Source organism: Phyllobates terribilis, unplaced genomic scaffold, assembly GCF_046119375.1.
Source record: "Phyllobates terribilis strain yellow unplaced genomic scaffold, ASM4611937v1 Scaffold_5__5_contigs__length_657084704, whole genome shotgun sequence".
Taxonomy (NCBI): domain Eukaryota; kingdom Metazoa; phylum Chordata; class Amphibia; order Anura; family Dendrobatidae; genus Phyllobates; species Phyllobates terribilis.
The window spans coordinates 25,425,070-25,448,752 of NW_027362765.1; positions in this window are offsets into that span (position 1 = coordinate 25,425,070).

Below are 23,683 nucleotides of genomic sequence, written 5' to 3' on the forward strand. Positions count from 1 at the left end.
AAGGTGGGCACCATCTTAGAACAGTGTTGAGTCTGTGAGGAGAAGTTGAGAGGAGAGCTGACAGGGAGCAGCAGCTCAGGCTGAGTGCTGCTCCAGAGGCATTCCTAGAGAAGAGGCCAGAGCCTGAGAGGAGAAGGAGAAGTGGGCCTAGAGAAGAGGCCGAGGAAGGAGGAGAAGTAAGAACAGGAACAGAAAGGAACAGAGAGGAAAGGAAGAAATGGAACGGAACACCAAGAGAGGCCCAGAGACATGAAGGCAGAAGGAACCCCAAAGGCCCAGGAGATTGCGGGTGATGGGTTGGCAGAACAGGGTACCGGATCCCAAGTTGGTGGAGGCGACTAATCCTCAGCCAAGGACCGGCGGTCGCGATCATATCTTGGTGCGACCTCTCACTACACCTACTAGAAAGGCACACCACATAGGGTCAGGGAGGTGAGCACGAAGCCCTCCCAAAAGAAGGCCCGAGGCAGCTGGACAAAAGTAGTGTCACTGGTGGGGCACGGCCAGAGAAAGGAAAAGAAGGGAGTCCTGGGCCACACTCTGGAATTACCTGGGGGTTGACCGAGCCCCTTGCCTGGTGGACGAAGCACGGCTCAGGCGGTCCTACATGTGCACAAGTGACCTGGATGAGAACTGTGAGTAAAGCATTTGAACTGCAATACCTTGTCTCTGTGCTTTCTCACCGCGTCAGCACTACTAGTACTGGGACGCCCGCACCATCACCCCCACCATCCACTACACTGCCCTGAGGCTGCACTCTTCCCGTGGGGAGTCGTACTACCTAAGCGGCATATACCATCAGCCCCAGTGGACTGCCCTGCAGCGGCGGTTCCTAATAACCGCAATCCATGGGTGACGTAGTCGGACATTAAACCACAAAACCCCCATAAATAGACTGCCACTGGTTTGACCACCCTGGGCCACGGACCGGGTCGCCGCCACACGGAGACTACAGCCCCCCAGCATCCTACAGAAGACCCGGTTCCGGGTTCCCCACCAGGGCTGTGGAGTCGGAGTCGTGGAGTCGGAGTTAGTTTTGGTTGGAGTCGGAGTCGGAGTTGGAGTCGGTAGAAATGTACCGACTCCGACTCTAGCTTTAAAAAAAAATGTATTAATATTTCATAATTGAACTTTCATATGAATTTTATAAATGTTACTCAAATATATATGTTCTATCAAACTATGAACAACAGTGATAAGCAGTTCTGCTGGAGATAGAGACATTTCTTACTTCTTGTGTGTCACTGTTCTCCACTGCCCTTATCTAATCTTACACTTGGTTAACCTCATGCTGCCCCAACCCCCCTACTTACAATGTATGAAACTGAAAGTGAAAATGTGTTTCAAATGCTTAGTAGTAAAGCTCCTCCTCTAGACTAGATGTTTACTAGGTGTGCGTCTTCCAAGCATCTCACAGCTGCTACTCAGAAGAGGAAGACTGTAAGAAGTATTATCCTTTCAACAAACTTTGCATCAGTTAACTGTGAGTACATGAGGAATAACAGTATTACTGACCACTATATCAATTGTACGACCAGGCAATAATTTTGTCCAATTGTTTTTAGGAAAAACAATTGTCATTTGGATTGTGAATGCAGAATTAAAAACCTGAGAATGTCAAAGAAGAGTCACATTAAATCAGCTGTATTTGAACATTTCACCATCACTCAAGATAGAAAACATTATGTCTGTCAGTGTATGACAAATGATCCAGACGAAAACAAATGCTGTGAAGCCAAGATCAGTGCATATTCAGGCAAAGATAAAAATGCTCCTACCAGAGCTTCTAATCTAAAGAGACATTTACAGGGCTTTCATCCAGAAATACTGAAAGCAGTGGATGAGAAAGACTGCATCCAAACCAATGAACCAGTGCCCAGCTCTTCCAGCCAAACAAAGGAGCCAAGAACTTTTTGCCATCAGTTGCAAGATATTTTGTCAGTGACAAAGTTACTGTGACAATGACAGTAGATACATTTAAAAAACAGATCATAGAGCTTGTTGTAAAGGATAGTGTGCCTATTTCATTATTTTCACGACCAGCTTTTATGTGTCTGAATGGGGAAATGGCCCGCAAGCTTGGTGTTTCTCTGGAGAGAGAGAGTATTAGAAAATTAGCAATCGAAGAAGCTTTTAAACAAAAGGAAGAACTTAAAAAAACTCTCAAGGGACGCTTTATGTTTCTTAAAATGGATGCTTGCACACGTCACAGAGTGAACTATTTTGCCATCAATGTCCGATTTGTTTGTGACAAAAATGAAATAGTTACCAAGACATTGGCAGTAAAAGACACCAAAGCTCATCATACCAGTGAGTTTCTCCAGGTCTTGGTGGAAAAGGTTCTGCAAGACTATGAACTTAAAAAAGAGCAAGTTCTTTCTGTCGTAACTGACAATGCTTCAAATATGATAAGTACTATTAAGCTAATGAATGAGAGTAATGATGGTGACCAGCAGCTAGAAGAACATTCTGGGTCCACAGACACAGAAATGTTTGAAATAGAGGAACACAGTATTTTAACAGAGGAGCAAACTGAAGTTGCTTCAGATGAACAGCAACATGATAGTTTAGATGATCTTGTTGAAACTGTGTCAATCCGTTCTTTCATTCATCACATGCGCTGTGTTGTGCATACGCTACAGCTGGCTATAAGAGACAGTCTGCAAGAAGGACATGCTGCTGCACTGATTGGCAAGGTGAGAAAATTGGCTACTGTTGCCAGAACCCCTAAAGTTGACTCAATTTTGAAGAGACGTGCTGGAAAAGGGGCAATTATTGATGAAGCCACACAATGGGGCAGTACTTACTTAATGATTTAGGGCTTGGTTGAACTGAAAACCTTTCTTGTAGACATGGCTAACCCTCAACTGACGCTAAATGAAAGTCAGTGGAATCAGGTGACTGAGCTGGAAAAATTGCTAGAGCACCCATTTACAGTGACTAAAAAATTACAAGCAGAGGACTTAACTCCAGGTATTTTCTTAAAGGAGTGGAAGAACCTGATGTTTCGCCTGTCCCAAAGAGGAGGGTTAATTGCAAGTGGCATTGCTACATCAATGAAACGGAGAGAGGAGCTACTATTAAAGAATAACATTCTTTTGGCAGCTGTTTATGTAGACCCAATGCATCGGATTCTTCTAGATGATCAACAGCTAACTAAAGGAAAAGAAGCTCTGTTTGAAATAGCAGTAAGGATGAAAGGGTTGCAGAACAGTCAGGAGGAACAAGAAGAATTTGGTCGTCCTGCCACATCTTCACCCTCATCATCAACTGATGAAGAATTTAATTTCGAAAAATATTTGGATCACAAGGACCGTGCAAAGCGTTCCCGCATAGAAGAGTCATCCCCATCAAAGAACACAGCCTGTACATTTCAGCAGAATTTTTCATGTGCACTAAAGGAAATTGAGAAATTTGACTGTTCATCAAAAATAACAGTGCAACAAGCGATTCCTCTGTATCCTGACATTGTCAGAGATGTTGCCCTAGTGGTTACTGCTTTGCCACCAACCCAAGTTAGTGTAGAGAGGTTGTTCTCTGCTCTCAAAATAATTAGATCAGATTTGAGGGCATCCATGAAGGAGGATCTGACAGAGGCAATACTTTTTCTGAGGACAAATTTATAGATTTCTTCTTATTAACTGCATAACAGTGTTTATTGCATATTTACTTACAAGAGTTTAGAAAAGTTTATAAAAATTATTTGCTATATTCTAATTGTATTCTAATAAATATAGTTTTTGCTCTAAGTGGTCTGATTACTTATATGATAGTGAGAAACTGAATAAGCACGATGTTAATATTTTACAACAGTAAATTTATTGTTACGAATTTATGAAGGAGTCGGAGCCGGAGTCGGAGTCGGAACCTGATAAAATCCAGGAGTCGGAGTCGCAACTGTGGCTTACCGACTCCACAGCCCTGTTCCCCACGCGGCCCAGGGGGCGAGTCAACTTTTGGCGCAGTCGGCAGGATAGTAACCAGCCTGCCACAAGCGGGTATTGCGCGCCTGAAAAGAGACTGTTTTATTGTGTTAAAGATGGCGCCCGCCCCAGAAGAACAAGCGCCATAATGTGCGCGCCAAAAGACAACAGGAAGCCACCTCCCATCGTGGGCCAGGTCCCAGAATGGCGCCAAAGAAGGAGCCCACCCCCAACAGCCATGAGCGCGGCTGTGGAAATGTCCGTCAACGTGGGGGGCTGCCCCTGAAGGTGATTGTCAGCAGGTGGCCCCAAGACCACCCCCAATGGGGGCGGACAGGAAAGAAAACTGTGGGGCAGGGTGCGGTCTGGATCAGTCTGGACACACCGCACCAAGAGATGGAAGGAACCGCAAACCCCACCAGCACCCTGGCCCGCAGCCTGCTGCAGACCGTACCACCGTGCAGCCTGACGGTGTTGCTGGCGCAGCTGCCCAGAGACCCGGAGTGCGCGCGAGCAGCGCTAGAGGATCTAAATCGGAGGATGGTCCGGGCGCAGCGAGATGTGTTTGCCGGGTGGAAGGAGGAGTTGGCCCAGCGGCACGTAAACCGCCAGCAGGAGACAACATCAGGGCCGAGCAGCACGCCTGCCTCCGAGGGCGGTGAAGGTGGACCGGCGGCTGCGGACGACGACGCGGAGGAGGCCACAGAGACCGAGGCAAGTAGCGGGGACGTCATCACCCCAAGCCCTGAGGCCACCAGCCTGCCCCCACCTTCCGTTGCTGGACCCGAAGCCCCGGGGACCGTACCTGACACCACGCCTCCACCGCCGCCAGCTAGGCCTCAGGCTGCAAGCGTCACTGTCCCGCCCCACCCCGCGCTGTGCCCTTTGAACCCGGGCACAGTAAGGAAGGAGGCGCCACAGGCCGAGAAGCAGGGCCTAGTGCACCCGGACGCCGTTGCCTCATCAGCGCCCCCTACCTTGACTGTGCCACCCCCGGGAACGACCAGCAGACGAACCCCGGCCTGGTCGCAAGGCCGAGTGCCCCCGGGCGCTGCTCCCCGACGGGAGTCCCCTGCCATACCACCTCTGGGCGTGGACCTGTTTGCCCATCATACTGGTCCGGATGGACTGTCGCTGGAATGGCCGGCTGAACTGACCAGCGGTCAGCCCTGGAAAACCCAGCCCCCGCGCGAGCCTCTGATACCGGCTCCGGAGCCCGTAGAGAACACCCCGCTCCCGCTAGAAGATGCCCAATTTGAATGGGACCCCACTGACGAAAATCTAATGGGGTTCCCCCAAGAAACCCGGGCAGACGCAGCCCGTCGCCTGGAGTCCTGCCGTCAGCTGCTGGCCACCTTCGAAAGAGAGCGGCGGCAGAGACGCATCAGGGAGGAGCGACTCCAAGCCCGGAGCGCGGAACAAAAGCGGAGGGCCCGCCAGGACTCCCAAGCCATCCGCGGTCCCTGAGACACCGGGACCATAGTAAAGTTCCAGCTGGAGCACGGCTGGGGCTTCATTAGAGACCCGGAGGCCGCAACCGACGTCTTCGTGACCAGAAGGGACGTCGAGAGTCACCTCCAGAGGAACATTGCGGCCGTGACCTGTACCCTGGTGACGTGGTCACTTACACCCCGCACAAGGGCGCTAAGGGACTGTACGCCCTCCATGTCCACCGCTTGACTGAGGAGGAACTGCAGTACCGCCCAGACACCGAGTACCCAGAGCGTCCGGACGGACCTGGAGACTACCAAGACGAAGGAGCATCAGGAGGACACCGTTACCAGTGAACGGTAAAGTGGAACTGTATATAGTTACCCGTCAGGGTATGAGAATTGTTGTTGGAACTGTTACTAGATTGGAGTGTGGTCCCCGTTGGGACTAATGTGGAACTGTTAAAGGACTGTTTCCTGACAAAAGTTACCCCCTTATATCCCCTACCTGGCTGGGGACTGAGAACAGCCATCCCTTTCCCTACCTGGCCGAGGACTAAGAACGGCCAATCCCCTGTAAATAGTTGCGCTTCTTAAAGCGCCCCCTACTGGTTTTATAAAAAGACTGCAACGTCTACCTCAGAACAAATTAATTGGACTGTTGCACCTGTAAGAAGAGTGAATACCTGGTCGCAAGTTGCACCGCGGCCAGAGCTCAAGAATGTGTTTTTGAAAAAAGGTTTTACTTGGAAATGTCTTATGTGAAGAAGTTTAATATGCTGCTAAAATAGTAATGCAAACGTTTTACATAGTGTTTTATAAAAAGAGTTCCAGTGGCATTAGCAAAATGTTAAAGAAAAAGTGTACCAGTAACGTTAAAAGAGAAAAGTGCCTCCCATAAAGGGATGGGTTAATAGTTATTGTCTTATATGCGAATGCATTCTAAAAATTTTGTATGTTTTAAATTGTTTTTATTCTTTTCCAGCCCGAGGACGTGCTGTGATTTACCAGGGGGGAATGTAGCGCCCCGAGGGTTCGGCCGCTGCAGGGGTATTGCACCTCAACCAGAGGTGTGATATCCCACTCCCGGGTAAGGATGGGGTGTGGACCAGGGCTCAGTAGGCTGCATGCATCACACACACCCCATTTCCGGGGGACAGCTCAATGGTGCTCCCACGAGACAGAAGTGCAGGCACGACAGTCCCTGGCTGGAGTGGGGAGGGGGAAGCACACCCAGTGGTGTAGGAGCAGATAGGGGTTGGGTTTCTGGGCATAGGTAGGAGCCCATTGGTTGCAAGTCACCTGGACTCACACACAGAGAGGGAGGTGTAAAAGGTGGGCACCATCTTAGAACAGTGTTGAGTCTGTGAGGAGAAGTTGAGAGGAGAGCTGACAGGGAGCAGCAGCTCAGGCTGAGTGCTGCTCCAGAGGCAGGCCTAGAGAAGAGGCCGGAGCCTGAGAGGAGAAAAAGAAGTGGGCCTAGAGAAGAGGCCGAGGAAGGAGGAGAAGTAAGAACAGGAACAGAAAGGAACAGAGAGGAAAGGAAGAAAGGGAACGGAACACCAAGAGAGGCCCAGAGACACGAAGACAGAAGGAACCCCAAAGGCCCAGGAGATTGCGGGTGACGGGTTGGCAGAACAGGGTACCAGATCCCAAGTTGGTGGAGGCGACTAATCCTCAGCCAAGGACCGGCGGTCGCGATCATAATTTGGTGCGACCTCTCACTACACCTACTAGAAAGGCACACCACATAGGGTCAGGGAGGTGAGCACGAAACCCTCCCAAAAGAAGGCCTGAGGCAGCTGGACAAAAGTAGTGTCACTGGTGGGGCACGGCCAGAGAAAGGAAAAGAAGGGAGTCCTGGGCCACACTCTGGAATTACCTGGGGGTTGACTGAGCCCCTTGCCTGGTGGACGCAGCACGGCTCAGGCGGTCCTACATGTGCACAAGTGACCTGGATGAGAACTGTGAGTAAAGCATTTGAACTGCAATACCTTGTCTCTGTGCTTTCTCACCGCGTCAGCACTACTAGTACTGGGACGCCCGTACCATCACCCCCACCATCCACTACACTGCCCTGGGGCTGCACTCTTCCCGTGAGGAGTCGTACTACCTAAGCTGCATATACCATCAGCCCCAGTGGACAGCCCTGCAGCGGCGGTTCCTTATAACCGCAATCCACGGGTGACGTAGTCGGACATTAAACCACAAAACCCCCATAAATAGACTGCCACTGGTTTGACCACCCTGGGCCACGGACCGGGTCGTCGCCACACGGAGACTACAGCCCCCCAGCATCCTACAGAAGGCCCGGTTCCAGGTTCCCCACGCGGCCCAGGGAGCGAGTCATTTACAGTGTGGATGTAGCAGAGCCGTGTGTGTACAAGGTGTACGGAGCAGAGCAGTGTGTATGAGGTGTACGGAGCGGAGCCGCGCGTGTACGAGGTACGGAGCGGAGCCGCGCGTGTACGAGGTGTATGGAGCAGAGCTGCATGTGTACGAGGTGTACGGAGCGGAGCCGCGCGTGTACGAGGCGTACGGAGCGGAGCCGCGTGTGTACGAGGTGTACGGAGCGGAGCCGCGCGTGTATGAGGTGTACGGAGCGGAGCCGTGTGTGTACGAGGTGTACGAAGGTCAGACGTTTTCTGTAGTTCTTTCAAGGTCCTGCAGTGGCCTAGACAGTATCCAGACCTGAACCCAATAGAAAATCTTTGGAGTGAGCTGAAACTCAATATTGTCTGTATTGAGGAGTGAGCCAAAATCCCTGTTGCAGTTTATGCAAACTTGGTCAAGAACTACAGGAAATGTCTGGCCTCTGTAATTGCAAACAAAGGTTTCTGTACCAAATATTAAGTTCTGTTTTTCTATTGTATCAAATACTTATTTCATACATTAAAATGCAATTTAATTACTTAAAAATCATACAATGTGATTTTCTGGTTTTTATTTTTAGATTCTGTCTCTCACAGGTGAAGAGTACCTACAATAAAAATTACAGTCCTCTCCATTCTTTGTAGGTGGGAAAACTTGCCAAGTCGGCAGTGTATCAAATACTTATTTTCCCCACTATACCTACAAAAAGAAAAGTGTGCTGAAAAAGGAAAGATCCAAGAATGAGTAGAATAAGCCACAAAATACAAAAATTAAAGTAAGTACTGATAGATAATATGCCACTTACTTCCTAGAAAGCAACAGAAGTTAGGTGCAGAAAAAATTACACAATGTGCAAAGAGAAAACATTTAGCTAGACTTTCCCTGACTGGCTTTAACAATAACAGAAATTCTGAACATCCTTATGAAAACTATCACCAGCAGGAAATTCTACCAGGGGAGAGAATATAATGCCGCACCCGAAAGGTGATAGGGCAGACTAAAAAAGTAACTGAAAACGCCTGTTACCCTAAGAAGACTGGAGAAAGGATAACAGCAACAAAATACCAGGGGAAAAGGTGTGTCTGCAGTGGCTCGTGGGACAGAGAAGTCGACAACCAAACACATATGTGTATGAAGCGGAGCCGCGTGTGCACAATATGTATATAGCAAAGCAGGGTTGCCAAGTTGACTTTTTTTCTGGACATGAATCACTTTATGATAAGTGATTCATGTCTGCAGCCCATAATTCTGATATAAGACATCACCTGCGGTCACTGTAAACTGATGATAATTACAGTCAAAATAATCTGTATAAGTTTATTCAGTACAAGAACAAACACCTGCCTTTTTTTTATGGACAGGGCAAGAAAGTATTGTTTTTACTGACTGTCCATGAATTTCTGGATGGTTAGCAACCCTGTAGCATCGTTATCTGTGTGCATGTGTTATACCGAGCGAGGCCATCTGTGTATGATGAGTGTCATAAAATTGTGACGTGTGAGTGTGCCCAGCGTTGACCACTACAAAATCACCTAAACTGTGTAAAATTAATACAACCTCCAATGTACATCTCCCACTCACGAATAATCATCTCAGACGGCACCCACTAAGTTTTGACTTAGGAGTTCACATATTTTTGGGCCAACTGCTATCCGTTAAAAAAAGTCGAACCAATGTTATTCAATGAGGCAGTGCAGATGAACGATTGTTTTCACTGACCAAATCTGTGTGCGAAAAAAAAATTGCAACAAAACGATTTTACTCTGGAAATCGGATGAGACTCACCCATTGAAGACTATGGGTGCGTGAAAAAAATTGAATCGCGTACCGAGCCATGGTATAGCATCCTGTTATTACCAACACATTTTGCAATTCTTTAACATAGGAAACTGTAAATGGTTTTGTAAATGGCTGAGTAGAAAAACGGATTTTATACGGACTGCACAAGGGTGACGAGAGAAAAATCATCCCACTTTTCTGGATGAAAATTGGATGTTTTTTTATTTTGTCGTGTGACCTCAGCCTTACAGGGGTCTTCAGTCTCCCTCACTTTTCACAATCACATGGATTATTAAGAACAAGAGAGAACTTATTAATTGTAGCTTGATGACGAAAACAGTCACAAGGATTAATTACTACAGGAAAAAAAAAGATACATTTTGAAAAATTTGCAATTTTCACACTTTTAATTTTTGTGCAACTATAACAGATAGTGATATCACACAAAATAAGTAAAAAATAACATTTCCCATATGTCTAGCTTACATCAGCATAATTTTTGAAACGCCCTTTTAACTTTTAAGGATTTTACAAGGGTTAAATTTTAGCAGCAATTTTTCTTCTTTTTTTTAACAAAATACACAAAATGTATTATATTTTTACACACTTTTTCACTTCTGAAGTGACTTTGATGAGCCCATATATCAGGAAACCTCACAACTTATAACAATTTTAAAAACTGTACACCTTACAGTATGCAAATCTGCATTCAGGAAGCTTTTTAACCCTTCAGATGATTCACAGGCATTAATGCAAAGTGAAATGGAAAACTATGGGCCTTATTCATCATTTGCAATTTATTGAAGTCACTTTTCACTCTTTTGTCTTGTGGCATTCCATGAAAATTTCTGCGTCAAACACTTCAGAATGGCACAAGCAAGTCAATAATTTGGAGTAAAATACTTTAAAATGTTGGGATATGAAAATAAAAAATAATGTTTTTTCACATTAATAAGTTGTTTTAGTCACAAATTTTTAATTTTCATAAGAGTAGCAGGAGATATTGGAGCCCACAATTTCTCCAGGAGGCAATACCCAATATGTGGCCAGAAACTATTATTTGTGCACACAGTATGGTTCGGAAGGGAGGTATCACTATTTGGTTTTTGGAGTGCCAATTTAGCTGAAATAATTTCCAGGTTTTAGAACAGCAGAAAACCCCCAAGTGACCTAATTTTGAAAACATCATTCCTCTACTAATTCATCTAGCAATGTTGGGAGCATCTTGAACCCACAATTGTTTCATAAAAATGTTATAATGCTGGGTCGTGGATATGAAAAATTATGTTTTTATACCCCTCTAAAATGTTAAGACCCAAATTTTCAATTTCACAAAGAGTAAAAAAGGACCCACAATTTGTAAAGAAATTTCTCTTAAAACCTGAGGTAAGAAACTCCTGTTTGTGCACATGGCAGGGGTTGAATGATAAGTTTTACTATTTTGCTTTTGGAGCACTAATTTGGCAGTCCTAGATTGTGGGGGCCAACCGCAAAGCCCCCAAGTTGTGTAAAGAGCAGAAAACCCCCATTTCTGAAACTATACCCCTCAGGGAATTAATCTAAGGGTATAATGGGCATTTTTATCCCACAGCTATTTCACTGATTTCTTTACCATTTGACTGTGTGAATATGATATACTACATCTGTTACAATAATAAGTAGTGTCATGACTAGGGATGAGTGAACTCAAACAATAAAGTTCGAGGTTCGTACCTGACACCTAGTGTCCAGTACTGAACCCCGAACACGGACTTTTTAGTTTGGGTTTGGATGCCAAATAAAGTTTGCTGAATGACTGCAGAGCAGTCAATCAACAAGCTTTTAGGCTGTGCGAACTTATGAAGTCATCACAGCCATGTCAAGTATTGGCCGGCGCACCACGTGACATGGCCTGTATAAATGCTGGATCACGGGTGCCGCCGCCATCCTATTCTGATTAGCATTGTTATGGTTAATTTTTTAATATCTAGATATCATTATTAATTTAGAAAAAAAAAATTTTATATTTTTGCTATGTGTGAAGTCGCTTGAGTGTTTTCTGATTTTACATTGTGGAATGTCTGACTAAGATACTTGTTTCCTGTGAAGTCCTTGACAAGAAGGTTTACGCTGGGCCAAGGGAAATGTGTTTGTTACTTATAAGTCTATTTCGGTTTTCTGTTCAGTTGTATGTAACAATGAAGTTCTGTTATGTCTAGCTAATAAATATGGTGAGTTTTTGTTGCCACACCAGAAGACTCTACCTGCTGACAATGCATGTCACATGTATTCTGTCTCTCTCCCTTCATCGATGAAGTATCTTAATTTGAATCTCACAGGCAATGTGAAGACCCTTTGCTGTCTATTCCAAAGTTCTCCTTAAAACAAAGATGGTCTTTGTAACAGCGTAGGGACGGGACGCAGCTAGAGTGAGCAACTGTATTAGGTTTTGTGTGTGCACACTTTTCCAAAAAACCTCTCTGTGTGTACTCTGCATCCGTGTCTATGGGACTAGTGTGCCTACAACCAATTTTTTCAACTCTGCGCCCGTGTCTGTGGAAGTAGTGTGTCTACAACTAATTTTTTCTACTCTGCACCCATGCCTGTGATAGTAGTGTGCCTAAGACCAATATTTTTCTACTCTGCACCATGTCTTTGGAAGTAGTGTGCATATAACCAATTTTTTTTATAATCTGCACCTATGTTTGTGGGAGTAGTGTGCGTAGAAATAAATGGCTTTTTTCTGCACCTGTGTCTGTGGGAGTAGTGTGCGTAAAAAAAATTGTTCTACTCTGCACCCGTGTCTGTGGGAGCAGTGTGCCTTAAAACAAATTGTTCTACTGTGCACCGTGTCTGTGGGAGCAGCGTGCGTATAAACAAATTGTTCTACTCTGCACCGTGTCTGTGGGAGTAGCGTGCTTAAAAACAAATTGTTCTACTCTGCACCAGTGTCTGTTGGAGTAATGTGCCTAAAAGTACTTAAAAAAATGAAGAGAGCATCAAATAGGGGACGTGGACGTGGTGGTGCTGGTTTAGCTATTGCAGGTGGTGGTGTAGCTGCATACCTGCCGCAAGGATAGAACGTGATCATTCTGTGCCTGCTACATGCCCAAATGAAACACCTTTCTCTAATACACGCAAGCGACAGGACATTCTGCGTCATTTCGTAGGACCGAGTACCGCTACACGAATCGTGAGGCCAGAACAATTTGAGGCCGTGTTAGATTGGATGGCTAAAAGTGCCTCCAGTTCCTTCGCATTATCTTCCACCCGGTCTCCTACAGAAAGCGCAGAGTTGGCATCTGAGGACCATGATCATCCGGTTTCAACCTCACCCCCTTACAAATTAGACAAGCAGTCTGAGCCCCAAGTCATGCTGCAGTCTCTTTTGCTTTTTAATGAGTCCGCAGGCTGGGGTTCCATGGCCCATCCACCTAGTCCTGCCACAGAAGTGGAAGAAACTTATTAGGTTGGAGGATGAGTACCTGGGAGGGCTAGTGCACACGATCAGTGGACCAACGCAGCACATCTCAGAGGATGACAAAACACAGTTGCCAACTGCGGCATCTTTCTGCAGTGTGCAGACCTGCAAGAAGGGCAGGGGTGAGGAGTGAGAGGAAGATGATGGGGATGATGATGTCCTAGACCCCACATCGAGCAAAGGCCATCCTAGTGACGTGCGCAGTTCGGAGGAAGAAGAGGTGGTCACACTGCCCCAGCAGCACAGCAAAAGAGGTAGAAGGTGCAAAAGCACACCAGGCAGTCACTAGCCAGTCCATCGGCTGTTACTGCCCACAGCATCGAGGAAATCAGCATAACAAAGCCAGCTCAAAGAAGCTCACTGGCATGGCATTTCTTCAGCCAATGTGCTGATGACAAGACATGGGTGGTTTGCATGTTGTGCTGTCAGAGCCTGAAGCAAGATATAAAGCTTCTGAACCTGAGAACCATCTGCATGATGAGGTATCTGAATTCCAAGCACTAGGTGCAGTGGAGTATGTGAAGCCCAGCTGTGCTTGGCATCACAGACCCAGAAGGGTGTATTGAAGGATTCCTCCACAAGAGGCCCCCATAACCATTCACACACCTCCACCTTCCACCTCAGACCACCAGAGGGAGCTCCTTAGGGAGATATATAAGGGAATGTGGAGCCAGGCAGCAGTTAGTCTTCAAACTACAGTGAGTCTGTCTATTCTGGTTTAGCAGTGAGTCCAGTGCAGTCTGAGACGTGTTACCTCAGCGGACAAAAGTCTGTTCCAGCTCCTGCAATTGCTATCCTGCAGTGGAGCTTATCCAGATCAAGACTCAGTTGTTGCTCAGAGAGGTGAGCTTTAGGTGTGCCGGCGCCATAAGATCGGTGAACCGCGGCACGCTGCCGTTAGTGTGAGTGGCCTATTGAGGGTCCGAGTAGGCCGAAGGAGAAGGAGTAGAGAGTTAGTTCATAGAGGGCAGAGGAGCCTTACTAGCTCACCCCTAAGAAGAAGTTACCGGACACCGGGTCCGTAGCTTGCCGGGATCTCCACGATCCAGTAAGATAAACCGGAATCCCTGGAGAACTACAGGTCCCAGGATCGCTAAAGTGCTGATACGTACCAGAGCCAGGAGACACATAGGCCCCGTAAGTCGGGAGCGTGCACTCCAAGAGAAGGCCCTACCACAAGGTCAGCCAGCGCAGGACAGAGACAAAGTTAGGCCTAGCTCCAGGCAGGTCAGAAACTTACTACGCAGAAGCCAGAACCAGGAGGCCCAAACCTGCTCATTGGGGGAGGATCCGGACATACACCCTTCACCCTACAGTGCTCCGGGGAGTGCCTGAAATTCCACCAGTAAAAGGTACTGAAGCGACTATTGTGTCCGTCCCTGTTCTTGCTCTGGCCCAGCGGAGTCTCTTTGTCCTGCATCCCCGTTCCTATACTGCCCTGAGGCCCAGCTCTACCTGTGGAGAGCAATACCATCAAGCTGCCCTATCATCAGCCTCAGTGGATTGCACAGCGCTGGTGATCCTCACCAGAAGCCACAGGTGGCGTCACGAACTCTTTCTTTTATAAACTTTACAAATATCAACCCCCTTTTTAAAGAGAGGCCCAGGGTACGGGCCCGGGAGCCGACCACCGCGACATCCCTAAAGGCCAGGCTAAAGGCCCGGGTACCGAGTCATCCCCATTCCCCTGGGCTAGTCATCTCTTTCCTAGCGTCACAAACAGGATTGCGTGCCCGCTGCAACGACGAAGTGTTGTGCCCCTTGCCACAGGGTATTGTGCGCCTTTATTTTGAACTGTGTACGTAAAGTTGTGGTGAAGATTGCCGCCATTGTTGGGTCGCCGAGCGAGAAGAAGGGCGTAACCGCGGGAAAATAAAGGGCGTACCTGCAAAAGAGCGCGAAGTCCCGGACACGCCCCACGCCTCAACGTAAGACCAGGTCCTGTACGCAGCGTCGCTGAACGCTCTGACGTAGGACGCAAGCGACACAAGGTCCTGAAGACAACCGTCACCTGCGGAGCTGCGGCCTACCGGAAGAAAAACCAGAAGGTAGGCCACGGTTAACTAGGGGGGCGCTTAGATGTCCGTCAAACAGCAGAACGCCGACCTACCGGTCAACGTCCCTGAAGTTCAGCCCGCGCCCGATAATGGGCAGGCCGAAGCCGCCGCTCCACCAGCAGCGCCTGTAACACCTGTTATTCCTATGACTTTACCGTACATTCCTGGAGCAAAGTGGCTCCCCCAGTACAACGGCAAACCAGATACCCTGTCTGGATTCAAGTGGAAGATATGTGGTATTTTGGACATGTACTCTATGACCGTTGTTCCAGCAACGTCCCCTAAAGAACTGGACAGTCTGCGCTCTAAGGTGCGTCAGTTGAGCAAAACCCTGACCACCGTGCTGAGTGCTCTGCAGCTGCAGACGTAGCCTGAGGAAGGAGGGAAAATCCTGCTAGCCGACAGCCCTGAGGATGTCCCCTGGATGCGGAGGAGGAGGAGGCCAACACCACCCTCGCCGAGGACCAGTGACCAACGCCGTCCACCGAGGGAACCAATCTGCTACTGATGCCGTAAGACCGGACACATCGCTCAGAATTGTCCTTTAAACGGGAAAACCCTGGGTCCGAGGGCCGCCACCCAGGAGTAGACTCACCAGGCCCATCAGACTGGTACAACAGGTTCGTCGGAGGAAGACCTTTCCTGTCCATCGTGTTGGACGGGATCCCAATGCATGCCCTGCTGGACACAGGATCTCAGGTAACCATCATGCCTGAAGTCCTCTACAAGAGGTACTGGTCCATGGACGATCTACGTCCGCCAGCTCCAAATTTGTCTGTATATGCTTCAAATGGACTCCCCCTTAACCTACTCGGGGTTAAGAATGTGACTGTAAAGGTGGGGAGAGTGGAGCTGAAGGACCAGGGACTAATTGTAGTGGAGACTAACCCTGATGACAGCAACCCATATATGGTACTGTAACATACCTGGCGGCGTTCTTGCATAGTGGTCCATCTCCCACTGTGCAAGAGAGCGCACTTGATCTCCAGTCCAGTTTGCTAGCCTGGCTTCCCTCCATGCTGTCTGTTTGCCTCTGTGTCTGCTGCTTAAGGGCGGCGTCCGATCACTTCCTGCTTTTTGTACCTGCTGCAGGCACACCCCTTGTGTGGTCACTGATATGCCAGGTCCCGTTTATGTTTCCTGCCTTCGGTATCAGTTCCCGTGTCTGAACTGTGTCCTGTCTGTATTATCTTCTAGCCTGTTGTCTTCTGCCTATCCTGGAGGCTGTGTTTCCAGGCCTGTGTGTACTCGCTCCTGCCTGTTCGTTCCGCCTTCTAGGGGCCGCATACCTAGACCCGCTCCTGTATCTTGCTGCTGTGTCTGTTCTTGTCTGAATACTCTCCTAGCCTGTTTTGTTTTTCTCTATGTCCGTACTTTCCCTTTTTCTGCAGAGTCTGAACTCGTACCTAACTCCTGCTCGCTGTCACTGTACTTCCGTTTGTGAGTTTGTGGTCCACTCGCTACTTCTCTGCAAGTACCCTGTGGGTATCTGGTTCTGCCTTTCCCTTCTAGTCTGTTCCGTGTGAACAGAGCCCTGTCCCCACCGCGTCTGCGGTTTCGCTTTGCTCAGCCCTGTCCACCGTGTCTGCGGTTTCGCTTTACTCAGCTCTGTCCACCGCGTCTGCGGTTTTCGCTTTGCTCAGTTCTGTCCACCGCGTCTGCGGTTTTCGCTTTGCTCAGTTCTGTCCACCGCGTCTGCGGTTTTCGCTTTGCTCAGCTCTGTCCACCGCGTCTGCGGTTTTCGCTTTGCTCAGCTCTGTCCACCGCGTCTGCGGTTTTCGCTTTGCTCAGCTCTGTCCACCGCGTCTGCGGTTTTCGCTTTGCTCAGCTCTGTCCACCGCGTCTGCGGTTTTCGCTTTGCTCAGCTCTGTCCACCGCGTCTGCGGTTTTCACTTTGCTCAGCTCTGTCCACCGCGTCTGCGGTTTTCGCTTTGCTCAGCTCTGTCCACCGCGTCTGCGGTTTTCGCTTTACTCAGCTCTGTCCACCGCGTCTGCGGTTTTCGCTTTGCTCAGCTCTGTCCACCGCGTCTGCGGTTTTCGCTTTGCTCAGCTCTGTCCACCGCGTCTGCGGTTTTCGCTTTGCTCAGCTCTGTCCACCGCGTCTGCGGTTTTCGCTTTGCTCAGCTCTGTCCACCGCGTCTGCGGTTTTCGCTTTGCTCAGCTCTGTCCACCGCGTCTGCGGTTTTCGCTTTGCTCAGCTCTGTCCACCGCGTCTGCGGTTTTCGCTTTGCTCAGCTCTGTCCACCGCGTCTGCGGTTTTCGCTTTGCTCAGCTCTGTCCACCGCGTCTGCGGTTTTCGCTTTGCTCAGCTCTGTCCACCGCGTCTGCGGTTTTCACTTTGCTCAGCTCTGTCCACTGCGTCTGCGGTTTTCGCTTTACTCAGCTCTGTCCACCGCGTCTGCGGTTTTCGCTTTGCTCAGCTCTGTCCACCGCATCTGCGGTTTTCGCTTTGCTCAGCTCTGTCCACCGCATCTGCGGTTTTCGCTTTGCTCAGCTCTGTCCACCGCGTCTGCGGTTTTCGCTTTGCTCTGCCCTGTCCACCGCGTCTGCGGTTTTGAATTTGTCTCCCAGTCTGTACTGGACCCTACCCAGCCTGCGCTCTAGTCTGCCTGTTCCTGTATTCCCCGGTGTGGGTCAACAGCCGTGTCCGGAGTCTGACCTGGAGTAGACCCTGGTTCCTCTGTTCGGTTCCTCCCTGGTGCACTGGCGTCGTATGCCGTCGTGCGACCTTGGTCGGATCGGGCAGATACTTAGTTACGCCCCTCCAGGCACTCTCCGGTTCATGGCACAGTGGAATCGCTACATAAACACGCACACGCCAGTCAGTCCGGGCGTGTGCATTACAGGTACTAGGCACTAATGTTGTTGGTAACTGTTTGGGAGTGGTTGTGTTCTTGCTCCAACAGATCGCTGACACTGCCAGACCGAGACAGAGGAGGGCGTTGCAGAGAGAGATCCGCGTCCTGATGTATCAACAGCAAGTAAAGTTAACAGATGGTGAAATCGGTAACGTGAAGGTAACAGACCCTATCCCCATTGTCGTTCCCCCAATGAGTGAAATGCTCATCTGGTGTAGAGCTGCCATAGGTCTTAGAGGACAGAGCTACCAGGCGGTAGTAGAACCCCTTTGCTCTGAGCACAGACCCATGCTCTTAACTGCCAGGGGAGTGGTAGATGTACGTAATGGGAGGGTGCCTGTCCGTCTTCTTAACCTAGGGGAAGATGAGGTTAAACGGCCACGTTATGCCACTGTTGCTAAGTTACATGCTGTCAACAACAACTGTATCCATGAGGCGGAGTCCTTAACTTTACCAGAAGAAGTGGAGGATAATGACCCTGTAACCCAGGTGGAGGACTGGTGTCAGCAGCTCCATGTTGGGACAGACACCACTCCTGCCCATCAAAAACAGGGTGTACACCGGGTGGTTCAAGAATACTCGCAGGTGTTCAGTAAACATCCACTTGACTTCGGGAGGGTTAAGGGGGTTCAACATCATATCCCCACAGGCAACCATTCACCAATCAAAGAATGTTATAGGCCTATACCCCCAGCTCACTACCAGAAGGCAAAAGAAATGCTGCATGACATGAGGAAGGCGGGCGTGATAAGGGATAGTTGTAGTCCCTGGGCGGCTCCCCTAGTGCTGGTTAGGAAAAAGGACGGGAGCATGAGAATGTTTGTAGATTACCGTCAAGTAAATCGCATTACAAATAAATATGCATACCATTTGCCACGCATAGAGGAGTCCCTAGCTGCCTTGAAGTCTGCAAATTACTTTTCTACCCTTGACCTCACTAGTGGTTACTGGCAGGTCGCTGTAGCTGAGGAGGATCGGGAGAAGACGGCCTTCACCACCCCGATGGGACTCTGCGAGTTCAATAGCATGCCGTTTGGACTCTGCAATGCCCCCGGAATGTTCCAAAGACTGATGGAGTGCTGCCTGGGACACCGCAATTTTGAGACTGTGTTACTTTACCTGGATGACGTAATTGTGTACTCCAGAACGTACGAGGACCACTTGAAACACCTGGCAGAGGTATTTGAGTCACTGTCCCGGTACGGGATGAAGTTAAAACCCTCAAAGTGCCACCTACTCAAGAAAAAGGTACAGTACCTGGGGCACATTGTCAGTCTGGAAGGGGTAGCACCAGACCCGGAGAAAGTCACAGCCATCCAGAAATGGCCGGAGCCGAAGAACCTCAAGGAGGTGCGTCAGTTCTTGGGACTAGTAGGATACTACCGGAGGTTCGTAAAGGACTACACTAAGAAGGCAGCTCCTCTGCAAGACCTCCTGGTAGGGCCGTCCCCTAAAGGCAAAAACCCCCCATTCCATTGGGGTAAAGAACAGGCTGAGTCATTTCAAGAGATGAAGGAGATCCTGACAGGTGATGAGATCCTAGCCTACCCTGACTACAGCCAACCATTCTTGCTGTATACAGATGCCAGCAACGAAGGTCTGAGAGCTGTCTTGAGTCAGAAGCAGAATGGGCGAGAGAAAGTCATCACGTACACCAGCAGGAAGCTCCGCCCAACTGAGAGGAACCCAGAGAACTATGGCAGCTTCAAGTTGGAGTTCCTGGCCTTAGTCTGGGCCATCACAGAAAGGTTCAAGCACTATCTGGCTTCCGGCAAGTTCACTGCCTTTACTGATAACAACCCCTTGACCCATCTTGAAATTGCTAAGTTGGGGGCTCTGGAACAGCGATGGATGGCTCGGCTGTCAAACTACCAATTTACAATCAAATACCGGGCGGGCCGCAAGAACGCCAACGCCGATGCCCTGTCTAGGATGACTCACCAGTCAGACATGGAGGAAGAAGTGGATGACTTGGAAGCGATCGAGCTACCTGCCTTTCATCGGAATGGGATGATCCATGAGCAGAGAGTCTCCAGGAAGCAGCGTGGAAAGACGTTAAACCCCCTGCCTCACCACAGCTGGAAAGAGACCCAGGACAGCGACCCGGTTGTCAGCCGCATTAAACAGCTGATAACCCAGGAAGGTGCCTCCCTGGAGAAGGATGCGTCTCTCCAAGCAAAGCAGCTGTGGAACGAGAGAAGCCGGCTGTTTATCTACCGTGAGAAGCTGTGCCGGAGGTACGTCAATCCAAAAACTCATGAGATGGTATGGCAGATAGTGGTTCCTAAGACAGACATCCAGATGGTATTAGAAGCTTACCACGATCAGGCGGGGCACTTTGGCTGGAAAAAGCTAGAGACCCTGCTGAAATGTCAATTCTACTGGGTAGGAATGCGCAGCTCCATTGAAAGGTGATGCCGGGACTGTGGACCCTGCGGCCTAAGAAGGAAAGACTTCAGCAGCCAGAAGGCACCCCTGCAACCGATCAAGACGACTCGACCTCTGGAGATCGTGGCCCTGGACTATGTCAAGCTGTCCCCCAGCAGGTCAGGGTACTCCTATGCTCTGACTATGGTGGATCACTACTCACGTTTCCTGGTGGTCGCCCCCGTCAAAGACCTGACGGCAGAGACAGCAGCGAAGACGTTCCAAGCGTACTTCTGCAGACCCCATGGATACCCTGAGCAGGTACTGACTGACCAAGGCCCGGCCTTTGAGGCAGAATTGTTCAAGGAGTTCTGCTATCTCTACGGGTGTAAAAAGATCAGAACTACACCGTACCACCCACAAACTAACGGTCTCTGTGAAAAGATGAACATCATCATCGACCTACTGAAGACCATACCACTTGAGGAGAGAAACCAGTGGCCAGACCTACTACCTGATTTAGTGGATTTGTATAATCATATACCAGTCAGTTCCACCAACTGCACTCCCGCATATCTCATGCGGGCAAGGCCAGGAAAGCTGCCCATGGACTTGGAGCTTGGTGTTGTGGGCTCCGGTGCTCAGGAAAGACATATTGGAGCTAGAGAGGGTACAAAGGAGGGCGACTAAGGTAATAAAGGGAATGGAGGGACTAGAATACCCAGAGAGGTTGTCAAAATTAGGCCTATTTACATTGGAAAAGAGAAGGCTTAGGGGAGACCTCATAAACATGTATAAATACATCAGGGGGCAGTACAGAGATCTCTCCCATGACCTGTTTATACCAAGGATGGTGACAAAGACGAGGGGGCACACTATGCGTCTGGAGGAAAGGAGGTTCCTGCACCAGCATAGAAGGAGATTCTTTACGGTCAGAGCCGTGAGACTCTGGAACTCTCTGGGAGAGGAAGTGGTGATGTCCAACTCACTTAAAGAGTTCAAGAGAGGCCTGGACGCCTTTCTTGAGAACAATAAAATTACATCTTATGCTTAGTTAATTAATCCAGGGATTTAATCTTACTGCCAGATTGGTGTCGGGAAGTGAATTTTTCCTCAGTGATGTAAATTGGCCTATACCTCATGGTTTTTTGTTGCCTTCCCCTGGATCAACGCTGCGGAATAGCTGCAGTGCACAAGAAATAGGCTGAACTGGATGGACGCTTGTCTTTTTTCGGCCTTATAAACTATGTAACTATGTTGTGGAGCCTGAAGCTGATATGACCACTGAGGACTGGGACAAGACCAGACAAGAGCAGTACAGAAGGGTACAAGCTTGTGTCAAGGACAGTCTTACTCGGGTGAGAGAAAAACAGGAAATTCAATACAACAAAAACGCACCCGCAGAACCTTTCACACCTGGTGAAACAGTACTAAAAAGAAAAAGACGTAACCACAAACTCAACGATCAGTGGGAAAAAGACCCCTACACTGTGTTACCATCAAAATTTGACAATAAAAAGACATGCATAATTAGCCGTGATGGAGGAAGAACCTCTACTACAGTGTCCAGGGACCATCTAAAATTGTGTCCACATCTACTAAGAACTCAGGAAGAAGTGCCTCTCACAACCCAGGAAGAACCTAAAGAAACAGTGATCCACACTGACCTAGGAGACTTCCCAGCGGATTGGCCTCAGATCGGAGGTGCAGTAATCATTCCAGTACTCCAATTCTATGAACAGCCAGAAAACCCTCCACAGCAAGTTGAACCTGTAAGTGCTGTAGAAGAGCCAGCTCAAGAAGTATCCCCGGATGAAGGATCCCCGGCAGGAGTGGAGCAAGAGGGCCCAGCCAATGGTAGACTTGCCAGCCCAAAATAGAGGTTAAGGCAGTTTTACAACATGGTTACACGTAGAACTGGTAGAGTAACTGAGGATATAGACACTGACACCCCATCACCTATTGCACTACGCAGATCAGTACGCAGCACAAGAGGTAAACCTCCTGTTAGGTACACTCAGTAAATAGTCAAAGTTTCTGAAAATATATATAGTTACCCCTGGGGTATTGTGTATTAAATTGTAATGTACTGCTGCATAATTGTGTGTTTTCATGCATACGTTTATTAATTTGTGCTTTTTCCTATTAATTCTTTATTTACATAATGAACTTCGTGGCTGAGGACTTTGAGCAGCCCAAAAACTCTTAATGTATATAATTGCGCTCCCTGGAGTGCCCCTTTTAGGTGACGTCAGAAGGAAAACCTGTCTGGAGTGGCTTTTGTGGAGGTCCAACTCTGGATCTTCATGCCCTGCAGCCACCCCAGGGCCTACGTAGAGGGTTTAGGACAGGTCCCTCAAAACTACCAAATTACTCTACCTTGTGAGATGGACATCCTTGCTGGGAACCTCACCACAGGAGACTTGGATTCTGAGGACACTCTGTAACTATTTTGGTTATGTAACATTTAAGATTAGTGCCTCCCATAAAGGGAAGAATGTTCCAGTATTGCTTATGTTTCCTATTGTTACTGTTCTTTATAAAATGTACTTCAGCCCGGGAGTGCTGAGTTTTACTAGGGGGGAATGTGAAGCCCAGCTGTGCTTGGCATCACAGACCCAGAAGGGTGTATTGAAGGATTCCTCCACAAGAGGCCCCCATAACCATTCACACACCTCCACCTTCCACCTCAGACCACCAGAGGGAGCTCCTTAGGGAGATATATAAGGGAAGGTGGAGCCAGGCAGCAGTTAGTCTTCAAACTACAGTGAGTCTGTCTATTCTGGTTTAGCAGTGAGTCCAGTGCAGTCTGAGACGAGTTACCTCAGCGGACAAAAGTCTGTTCCAGCTCCTGCAATTGCTATCCTGCAGTGGAGCTTATCCAGATCAAGACTCGGTTGTTGCTCAGAGAGGTGAGCTTTAGGTGTGCCGGCGCCATAAGATCGGTGAACCGCGGCACGCTGCCGTTAGTGTGAGTGGCCTATTGAGAGTCCGAGTAGGCCGAAGGCGAAGGAGTAGAGAGTTAGGTCATAGGGGGCAGAGGAGCCTTACTAGCTCACCCCTAAGAAGAAGTTACCGGACACCGGGTCTGAAGCTTGCCGGGAGCTCCACGACCCAGTAAGATAAACCGGAATCCATGGAGAACTACAGGTCCCAGGATTGCTAAAGTGCTGATACGTACCAGAGCCAGGAGACACATAGGCCCCGTAAGTCACATAGTTACATAGTTAGTAAAGCCGAATAAAGACTTGCGTCCATCAAGTTCGACCTGTTAGTTCTGTAATTGCTAAAGTTGATCCAGAGGAGGGCAAAAACCCCAAATGATTTAGCCAATCTTCACCTGAGGAAAAATTCCCTCCCGACTCTGAAACCAGCAGTCAGAATAAATCCCTGTATCAACCTACTATTTTATTCTATTTTTAAGTATATGCAGAAA